A 10712-nucleotide genomic window follows, 5' to 3' on the forward strand; every position below is an offset into this window, starting at 1 on the left:
TGCTAACTCATCACAGGATGTCGTTGGTCAAATCACATAGACTTCGAATGCATCAACCAAAAACCCCGATACAAACTTTCCATATACCGATTCACATATCGGCTCACTTTTTGCATATACCGGTTCATTCGATCATATCAGTTCACACTTCATCATACTGCTTCACTTGTACCATCATACCGGTTCACTTTCTAGGTCGCTTACTTCAATATACCGATTCATACTTCAGCATATTGACATCAATGACAACATACACTACTATCATGTCATCATACTTTGTACATATGCCAACAGTTCTTTGTCAAGAGTGACATCCTCAACATCTAATGCATCCACATCAATAGGATCCATTTGCTCTATCTCTCTTTCACCTTCATTGTTAAATACTTCATCCGGTTTACCTGATGATAGGTCAAGTTCTTGTTTAACATTCATATTGGCCTCAAACACTTGGTGTAACCTAACAACAACTTTAGCATGTAAATGTGTGTCCTTCTCCACTTCAGAAGCTCTACCTTCTAGCAGCCTCAGTCTTTTCCTTCTCATGAAGAAGAGACCTTTGTTCTTATCCATTATCTCAAATAATTCTAAATTAGAAGCATCAGGAAAGTATTGTGAAAAAATTTTCTCCTTGATCTCGTGTTCTTTCTTAATGGCAATGTGTCATTTATTATCTAAAGAATTATATAAAGAATCTGTTGTAACCAATCTTATCTTAGATGGCGACTAATCATTAACACACAAATATTTAATGATTTCCTGTTCTACTTCTTCTTTCTCATTATCAATAAAATTATCAAAATACTCCTTTAAATCATCAAGCACTTTCCTCTTAATATTCTTAATAGTCCTCTGACAATGTGTCATTGGCTTATAAAAGGAAATATCTATATTCACCGGTGCTGAAGCTGCAGGAACATTACCAATAGATTTCGCTTTCTTGCTTGATTTCCTTGTCTTCTTTGGTTGAATTTTTGGTTCAGTGTCCTCTGACTCTAGTGAGCTGGTTTTGGTTTTCTGCTTCCTCTCAAAAACTTTAGCAGGAATAACCTCAGGTTTCTTCTTAGCAGGTGACCACTTGGTCACTTTTGGGCTGGCAGAGGTAACCGGTGTAGATATTGACGGCACTACTTTATCCTTTTTCTATTTTGGTTCTTCAACTGGTGTTACCCTCTCCAAGTAGGTATTGGTTCTCTTTTTCTTAGCATCCAGTGGTGAGGCAAGTAGGGTAGGGGCATACCCGATCAACATGTCATTCACCACTTCATAACCCATAGGTTCAACAGCTTCCTTTCTCGGTTCCGCTACTTCCATTATGCATTCATCTACCTTTATTGTGAAGCAGATGTCATCTTTATACTTCTTCACAATATCATCTGATATCCTCATTCTCTGGCTCATTTTCTGCTTGAATTCATCAAAATACTTGTTAAGAACCTCAGGATATCTAGTTCCCACTTTTTGTAGACTTTCCTTGATTTGTCTTGAGACTGATAGGTTAGAAGACCATTGCACATCACCTACTCCAAGGAAATAACCTTGAAAGTAGAAGAATAAACCAACCAAAAGTTGTCCAAACCTGAACCTTATCCATGATGAAGAAGTGCAGAAAAAAATGCCGAAAGGAAGAGAACACAATAAAGACAACCCCCCCCCCTTTTTACTCAATCAAACACCCCCCCAATAAATTATGATTTGACACTTTATATTAGTGCGTTTACAACTACCACTAGAAATAAATACTAAGTGGTCTTGATTTCAATGCATTACAAAATCCTCATGAAAAGCATATGCTGAGAATGAACTTTTATCACAATATCCAAAAAAAATAAACAGCACCACTGCAATCTACATGAAAAATAATGCACTATCAAACAAATAATCACCTCGATACGAGGTCATATGTGAAAGTTATGATCCTTCGAAGTTCACAAAATGAGAACTATGCAATGTCACGATTGAGAAACTGCAATTTCAAAAAAATATCTGCATCAAAATCAAACAACGGTTGCACTAGTGCATAGAGCACAGACAAATATCCAGAATTAAAAAAAAAAATTCATGGAAAATGGAGTCCGTATGAGCAAGAACGAAGCATTTGAAAATGGCCTTCAAAACTGCAATAGCCAACTAAAAGGGTTCTTGCTGTAACTTTCTAAGTGCATTTCTACAAAATATATAGTCTACATGCAAAAACTAAAAGATACCCAGATTGGTTTTTTGTGCTGCGAACAAAACCCAGAAGGCGTTTTTCTTTTTGATGTATAGAAGATGTAGATCTAGTGTAAATAGAATGACTTTAGATACAAAAAATGACCCCAGCAACCAAAAAATGACATGCAAAGGTTGAATCAGCTACCAAAGTCAAGAGAAAGAATGTTGGAACCTTCAATATTGATTGAAAACACCAAATATGCAAGATGGTTGTCAGATTTGATCTTGAAACCCTAGTTTTACAACTGTGTATGACGATATTTGTTTTCGGTAAAACGAAAGCCAGATTTTGACATTCTCAAGCCTCCTGAACGTGTTGGAATAGCCACAGATGCTTCCAGTATAACCAGAAATGCTGCAATCACCTAGATTTCATATAACACATGTGCAAACTCCAGCGATAAAAAAATTTCATCAAACTTTTCTGATTCTCAAGATCATCCAAAGATGCAAGAGAAGAGCATACTGGGTTTTTTGAAAAACTATAATAAGATTTATTAGCCCCCCTTGAATCTCTCAAATATGGAAACTAAAATCTACTCTTGCACATAGAATAGCTCTGATACCATGATAAAATCTAAAAAGATTGTAAACCTAGAAAACTAGTGTAAATGAATAGATATCTAAATTATGAATGCAAATAATACGAAATAAAAGTAGCAACACAGAGTTAGTCTCCAAGAGAGTAATGCAAATGCTAGAAGCAAAATAGCATTAAGAGGATGCAAAATCAAGAGATGCCAAATACAAGCCAGATAGCATGCTTTTATAGACCAGGGAGAGGGAAGAGGTGGCAATACCGACCAATCAAGAGCAACCATCTCTTGGACTAAAGATAGCAAGTATCTTCCCAAGATAGAAAATGGATGCACACGTGTAGGAATGTGACACCTCATAACCGCTCACCTAATTAAGCATGATTTATTAACCTAAGCAAGATTAAAAGAAGTGTAGAAAAAACCTAGGAATATAGGGAAAAAATAAATAACCCACTAGGAAATAAAAACCTACACTAACAGATATGATCTGTGAACTCTTCCAGAAAATATACCACATTATGCAGTTTCATCTTCTCAAGGACACTGTACTCTGATTTGATCTTCTTATCATCCCCATAGAACAGGATTAGCTGGGCATGAATCACTAGGGATCCTAGGTCTTCCAATTTATAGTCAATATACCCTGAAATATCTTTCTCAATGATTACTCCGATGGGTATTTGGGATAGGGCATTGTATTTCATTTTCCTTTGAATAAATTCAGCTGAATCTACAGGTGAACTAGAACTAGAATGCGATGCAGAAGCCATGATAAGAAAGAAATTCGAGAAATACCTTCACAATCCAAAATTTAGGGTTTGCCAATGTCACTCACAATACACCACTTCGGTTGCTAGATTACAACTTAGTGTTCTTCACTTGATAGATTGAAAATGATCTCTGGATTCCTCTACAAGATTTTTGAATTCACTTTGAATCGCTAGACAAATCACTCTTTGTCACTCTACTCTTGAAAATTCTTCACTCAAAAACAGATAAGTGAAAATGACGACCAAAATTATTTTAAACATACTTTTCATCCACCATAATAAATGCATCACCATTAGGGCACAAACCCTAATTTTTCCTTTTACCGCTTCTAATCTTCTATCTATTGATAGGTAACATATACCAGTTAAGGTCTTTGTCGATATAAACTGAGGGTTCAAAACATTTCACCGATATGTTCCCCCTAATCTTTTTTGAAGCTCAGTTTGCCGGTTCAGAGACTTCCACACTAGGTACAGAAACCGGTTCATCCTGTGACACTTCTTCAAGTTTCTTTTTCTAAGTTTTATTCATTCCCGCTTAAATGATTTCAACATCAATCTTCCCTTCTGGATTGATCGGTATATCATTCGATAGGTTCTTTCTCTGTCTGCAAGTTTTGGCAGTGTGTCCCAGTTTGTTGCAATGATAGCATACCATTCCATGTGTTCTCCATGGTCCATTATTCATACTTTCATTCTTTCTTCTGCATGTTACAGTAGTGTGACCGCTACCATGATAAATCAAACAGGTTGCTCTCCAACCAGTTGCCGCTTGATAACCACCTAACCGATGGTCATAGGTATTGTACTGGTTGGGATTCCGGTTCATAGAAGGTTTTGGGATAACTCCTTGAGTCCTTGTAGGACGTCTCCCAGTGTTGTTCAAAACAAACCTGCATTTAAATGCTCTATGCCCAAACTTGTTGCATGCATAATAGTTTCCATTGAATCTATTGGATCTAGGCTTATTGTTTAGAAAATAAGGAAAATTGATGTAGGCCTTGCTTCTACACACATTAGCAGTATGTCCTTATTTGAGACAATTAAAGCAAATAGGTTTAAATTTTTTCTTACCTTTATCCTTGGATGTTGGTTTCTTCTTTGATGCTTCATATTTTGTTCCAGACGTCTCACCTTCCTCATACCCAGAGAAACCAAGTCCAGTGGTATTCTTTACCAGTTTTGTCGATTCCATCTTTTTCTCTAACTTAACAGTACTCTTATTGAATTTGGCAAGTATCTCCTTTGACTCAGTAAGTTCCTTGGAGATAGCAGCATTGGATTCCATCAAGGTTGCACTCTTAGAAATAGCCATGTTTAGTTCACCTTGCATTTCTTCATTTTCCACTTTACTCTCTTGGAGATGAGCGGTAAGGGTACTGATTTCTTGCTTCATCTTGGAGATCTCATGATCTTTGTCGTTTACCATATCTTCAGCTTTCCTTCTATTCTCAAGCTCTTGACACATTTTGATAGTCAGTCCTTCTAACTCCTTTCTCAGGCTAGCTTTAGATTCATTCATTATTTCAACTTCTTCAACTAGGGCATCCATATCTGCTTCATCAGAAGAGCTATTTTCAGTAAGTTCCATTAGTTTCTCATCATGCTCTCTTCTTTTTGCCAAAGAGCCTTTATACTTGACTTTGAATTCATCATAGGCTCTCTCAGTCTAAGTGAGACGATGAGTAAGTTCCCTCACACTATATTCCCCCATATCTCCTTCCAAGTGGTTAGACTTATAGAAAGGTTGGCTTTAATACCAATTGATGAATACTAAGAGGGGGGGTGAATTAGTATACCAAAAAATACTGTACTCAAAGTCTTAAACAGTTTAGCAAATAACCGGTGCAACAGATTCACTAATAAACCGGTTAAGATAAATGCAAACCAAATAGAAAATAAAGCATTCACCCACAAAAGCACAATCACCATAACACAAGATATTTAACGTGGAAACCCAAATGGGAAAAACCACGGTGAGCAGAAACTCACGAGTAACTATCTGTAGAATAGAAACCAGACCGGTTAAGGTCAGGCTAGTTAAAGTCATACAATGTTCTTCACTAGAACAGATCCTGTTAGGAATCTAAATCTCTGTTAGGAGATAAGTCATTTTAAAGACTACCTTGTTAAAGGATTTTAGATCCACTATTGTGAACCACCTTGTTAGAGGATTTACAAAGGCTTTTCTAGGCCTACCTAGTTAAGGGTTTTAGACTTGTCGAAGATATTAGTAATCAACAAGTGAGTGATCTAGATACTAGCACAGTATGCTTGGTTAGATCCTTGATAGCTCATTGTTAATGCATTTCAGCATTACTTCAGTCTTCAATATCTCCACACTCTATCTCTTCACACAGACCTAATCTTCTCTACAATGATCACACATAACCTCTTCTATCACATATCTCTCATACATCATACATCGCATGCAAACCCTAGACATGATATCCTTATAAAGGAAACTGATTTCATGTCGGTCCAATAGGATTAGACTACAAGTTCCTAGGTTCAGTGCATCTAGACACATTTGGTAACATGGCACAAAATCATTGCCACAGTATCGGTGGATGATAACTCATCACACATTACAGAAATACCGGTTGGTAACTCATCACAGAGTAATACCAGTTGATACAATATACCGATTACCGATTTGACAAAAATGAAGACTGGTAGATCATAGTGTTCTGATCAAAATTTAACTACCACTTGGGTCCTTTGTACCACTTGTGATCCTCGAACCGCTTGAGGTCTCCATACTGCTTGAGCTCTTCAGTCAATCTGTGACCAGTAAACATCTTCTGCAAAATACCAAGTCTAAAGACTATACATACAATACTGGTTGGAACAATTATCGGTTGAGCATAACTCATACATCAAGAAAGTGTGTGTCCATCATCAAAATGCCAACAAAAGGAATATTGGTGGTCATAATTCAAGAGAAGTTACCACAAAGAAAGTAAAATTGGCAAGACATTGGTGGCCACAACTTATGATACACATGCAAGATATGGATGAAAACTAAGGGCACAAATAAAAACCCTACATACTCAAATGCAACAGCTCTAAGATCAAAGAGAAGTAATAAAGGACCAAATCAATTAAGAGAGGTAGTGATTTTGAGGCTTGCATAGCATCCTTTGTGATACACAAAGCATGGAACTAAAAATACAAATGAAATCCACTATACCAAAAGCCAAATTCCTTCTACCTCAAGTCCAACAAGAAAAATCCCAATGAAACAATAGCACTATTCGACTCAAAGAGATCTAAAAGAACATTTTGTCTACAAATTAAGTCTTTTTGTATGTCTTGTGGATAAGACACAATTTTGAAAGGGGGTGATGTTGGAAAAGATGTACCAAAAGATAAAATAGAGATTCCAGGTGATGTAAGATTCCCTCATAAATTGTAAGACATATTAGTTGATAAATGAAGCCATTGTATTTCAAACAAACATATTTCTATTCATGTTCACTTAACTCAAGAGTGACTCCACTTAGATAGGATATGAGATCTTGCCCAAGACAATGATTATGTGTTCCTTCTTTTGAGGATGAAGGTTTGGTTCGTTATCTTCAATACATTTTACAATCCATGCTTACATAAACCCCCATGACAAATAGAAGATGATATTTTATAATTAGTGTGATTACAAGTCTATATAAGGGTGCACATAAGAGTCCCAACAAAATCTATTTCAAATATGTATGAATAGAACCAAAGACATAAACAAGTTACATCATATGAAAGAATACAAAATTGATTTTCCATCACATAAAAATGTGTGGAATTGACTTTCCTACACTTCTAAGAATGTGAAAAAGAGATAATTGAAACAAAAACAAGTAATTGTTTCCACATGATTTACAATAGAGTAAAAAATCTTAATAAATATTCTAAAAAAATCAAATATTTTAGTTGGTCACTCCCATTTATCTTATATAGACCAAAACAAGTCATGGTGCCCTCTTCACAAAACAAAAGTTAGAAAACTTAAAAGCTATATGGTGACCCTCTTCCCATTTAACAAAATTATGGTATTAGTTTATGCCATAGTTTAAAAACATAGGAATCTCATAATATTTGTGTCAAATGTATTATCTCAATGAGAAAGAGCATGAGGAATTCTTAAATCCATGGTTGAGAAGTCATAATATAGATGGAAGACCATTAATTTCATCCTTGTTGGTCATATGTTGTTTATTACTTGTTTGACTGACCAATTGTTTTCCATAACATCAACAACATTCATGTCATAAAGCAGTCAATCTGAAATAGTTAAGATGTATTTCATATCGAATGGAAGAAACCCAACATGACAATCTCTTTCATAGAACCGTGGATGATGCAAATATACTCCATCATGAAATAGCATGCTATGCAGTCCACACCTTTGAAAATGAGACTTCTTCTACAAAGCATGGAATGATTGGAAATGGTACATTGTACAACACTTCAAGTTCTCAAGAATTAAACTTCACCTTACACAATTGGAACCTCTTGTTGAACTAGACCTTATACTTCTGCTTGTACCTTACACAATATAATTAGATCACATTAGCTTGAGGAATATTGTCAAACGGTTCACACTTGCTCTCCTTGTTATCATATTTTGCATGCATACCAGTGTGTGGATCCCTTTATGAGTGTTAATGATATTTAGATTGTTTCTCATAATTTCTTAGAGGGAAATTAGATGCAATATAGTTATTTAGAAAACCATTTCATTTGTGATTACTGTTTGGATTTATACCTTTTCCTCCATCCCCTAGTCGACTTTATTGGCCTTGGAACATTGCTTATGACTATCAGTTATAAATATCTTATAATGGTGAAGTATATGTATGACCACCAAGGGCATCCTTTTGCAACCTTTATTATAGAGTTCATTGTTTATCAGATGATATTGTCTTACTTACTTTCATTTATTTTAATAAATATCGATAGACTAAAGCAATTATTTTATAAATACACATATAGAGAGTTTTAAGATCAATATTAGAAAGAATAATGGAGTAGGATGATTTATTCTCATAGTATTGAGGTGATTCAAAGTATATTATATAATTTCTATTTTTTATATATGAAATTATAATCATAAAGAAAAACTATAGATACATATACTATGATAAATATAGTAGTATACTTTCTATAAAGACAAATTAACACAATCTTGGGTGCATAGTATCGATAATGCTTATACTATCCAAATATCCATAAAACTATACTTATTTTAATGTTTCATGACAACCCTTGGTGCAAATCACTTGCAATTATGATCATTAGATTTAAGAAAAATTAAGTAAATTTGTGCATTTCATAACTAAAGAATCAAAGATTTGAATATTGACTGACTCATATTAGATATGAGATCTTTAAAGGATCGATAATTGTTATGAATATGAAAAGTCTTGAGTAGGTAATGATTCTTGTGGTTAATTATAAATTGAATAAACATTAGGTTCGATATCATATGTTATGTTAGCTATCAAAAGGGGAGTTAAATGATTGTTACTATGTGGTTTGTTAATATGATGTTATTATAAAATCCTCTTGCATAGTTGTTAGAATGTGTTGCCTACGGGATTGTTAGATTGACAAAATTATTAAAAAAAATGAATTAAATTTAAAGAAGTGAAGAATTATAAGCCTGATTTACATGGTTGTTATTTAAACAGTTACTGTTATGACCCGGGAAGGACAACTGAGAGGGGGGGGTGAATCAGTTGTGCACTAGTTGTCAATAAATTATAATCTAAATTCAAATTATTCCAACTTAAACTTAATATCTGTAAACCAAACTTAAGTGTAGGTAAAACAGATTAACAGTTATAGCAGTACTAGTATAACTTAATGCATGAAACATAAAGAGAAACAACATCCACAACACATGACACAAATATTTTGATGTGGAAACCTGGTAAGGGGAAAAACCACGATGGGAAACCTTGCCCACAATTAGATGATACTACTGCAGATAGTAAGTGTATACAAATAGGGTTTGCACATGTAGAAAGGCCAACCGCCTAGAGCTCACTTCTCAATCACAAAATAGGAGTCACACTGACTACAATTGGATGGTTAAATCCAATGATAATGTACTGCTCAAAATAGCATCTGCAATGTTGGATTCAGTACCGGTTTAAGCTCCAAACATGAGTGCTAAACACCTTCATAACCTTCCTTCAACCTTCGAATAATGTTTGTGTGATTCGCACAAGGATCTACTTATTTTTGCTCTTCAATATTTGAACACACTCATACCATCTATGATCTTCAATAAGATCTTACAATCATATCTACAAAATCTAAGACCAAATGTGTAGGTCGGCTCACTAGAGATATTACAATTAAAATAATTACAAATAAGTCTTGATGCGATACAACATGTCGGCTCAATACATTTACCAATCAATAAACCATCTCCATAACGTGTCGTGCTGATCTAGAATAGATAACATGCACTGGTCCATAACCTTGACCTATCTGTCGGTGAAGGAAAATATGTCAACCCAATTAGACCAATAAGCAAAACACCAAAACCAAAATTCCAATCCATGTCTTCGACATTACCAAAATGATCTCCAGATGATAACAAGTCATCATCATTGTTGGTGAACAATATAACCTGTTGGTGAACACATATTGGTGAACATAATGTAGACCTCCAAGAATATAAGTGTTGATATCAATGACAAAACCAATGCAACACATGAGGAAGTCATCCATAATACCAACAATCTCCCCCTTTGGCATTGATGGCAACACTAGATGGAAAAACATCTAAGTGCCAAAAACAGAATGCCAAAAACAATAAACCAACAATCTCCCAAAGATAGATCCACATGAGGCTTGGATGGGCCGGAGGTACGAATTAGGTTGCTAGGATAACCCAGTGTATGGGGTCGGAACCTATGAAGACCTACCATGGTAACCATACCAGGTTGTGTGATGACACTTGTCCCTACGTTCGCTAGTGTGTTGTCATTTTGTCCTGTTAGGAGCACGTTTGTGGGTCGTCCTATTGTCTATACCCTTGTGAGTACTTGGTTTCATGTTAGACCTTGGGTGGTGATGACTCAGTTTTGTGGATGCTCCAATGGACCTTTGTATTAGCTTTGATTATGTTTAGCTGGATCCTTTTCTTTTCAGGGATCGTTTATGTATTTATTGACCGATGCGG

This window comes from Cryptomeria japonica, chromosome 3, assembly GCF_030272615.1.
Source record: "Cryptomeria japonica chromosome 3, Sugi_1.0, whole genome shotgun sequence".
Classification (NCBI taxonomy): Eukaryota; Viridiplantae; Streptophyta; class Pinopsida; order Cupressales; family Cupressaceae; genus Cryptomeria; species Cryptomeria japonica.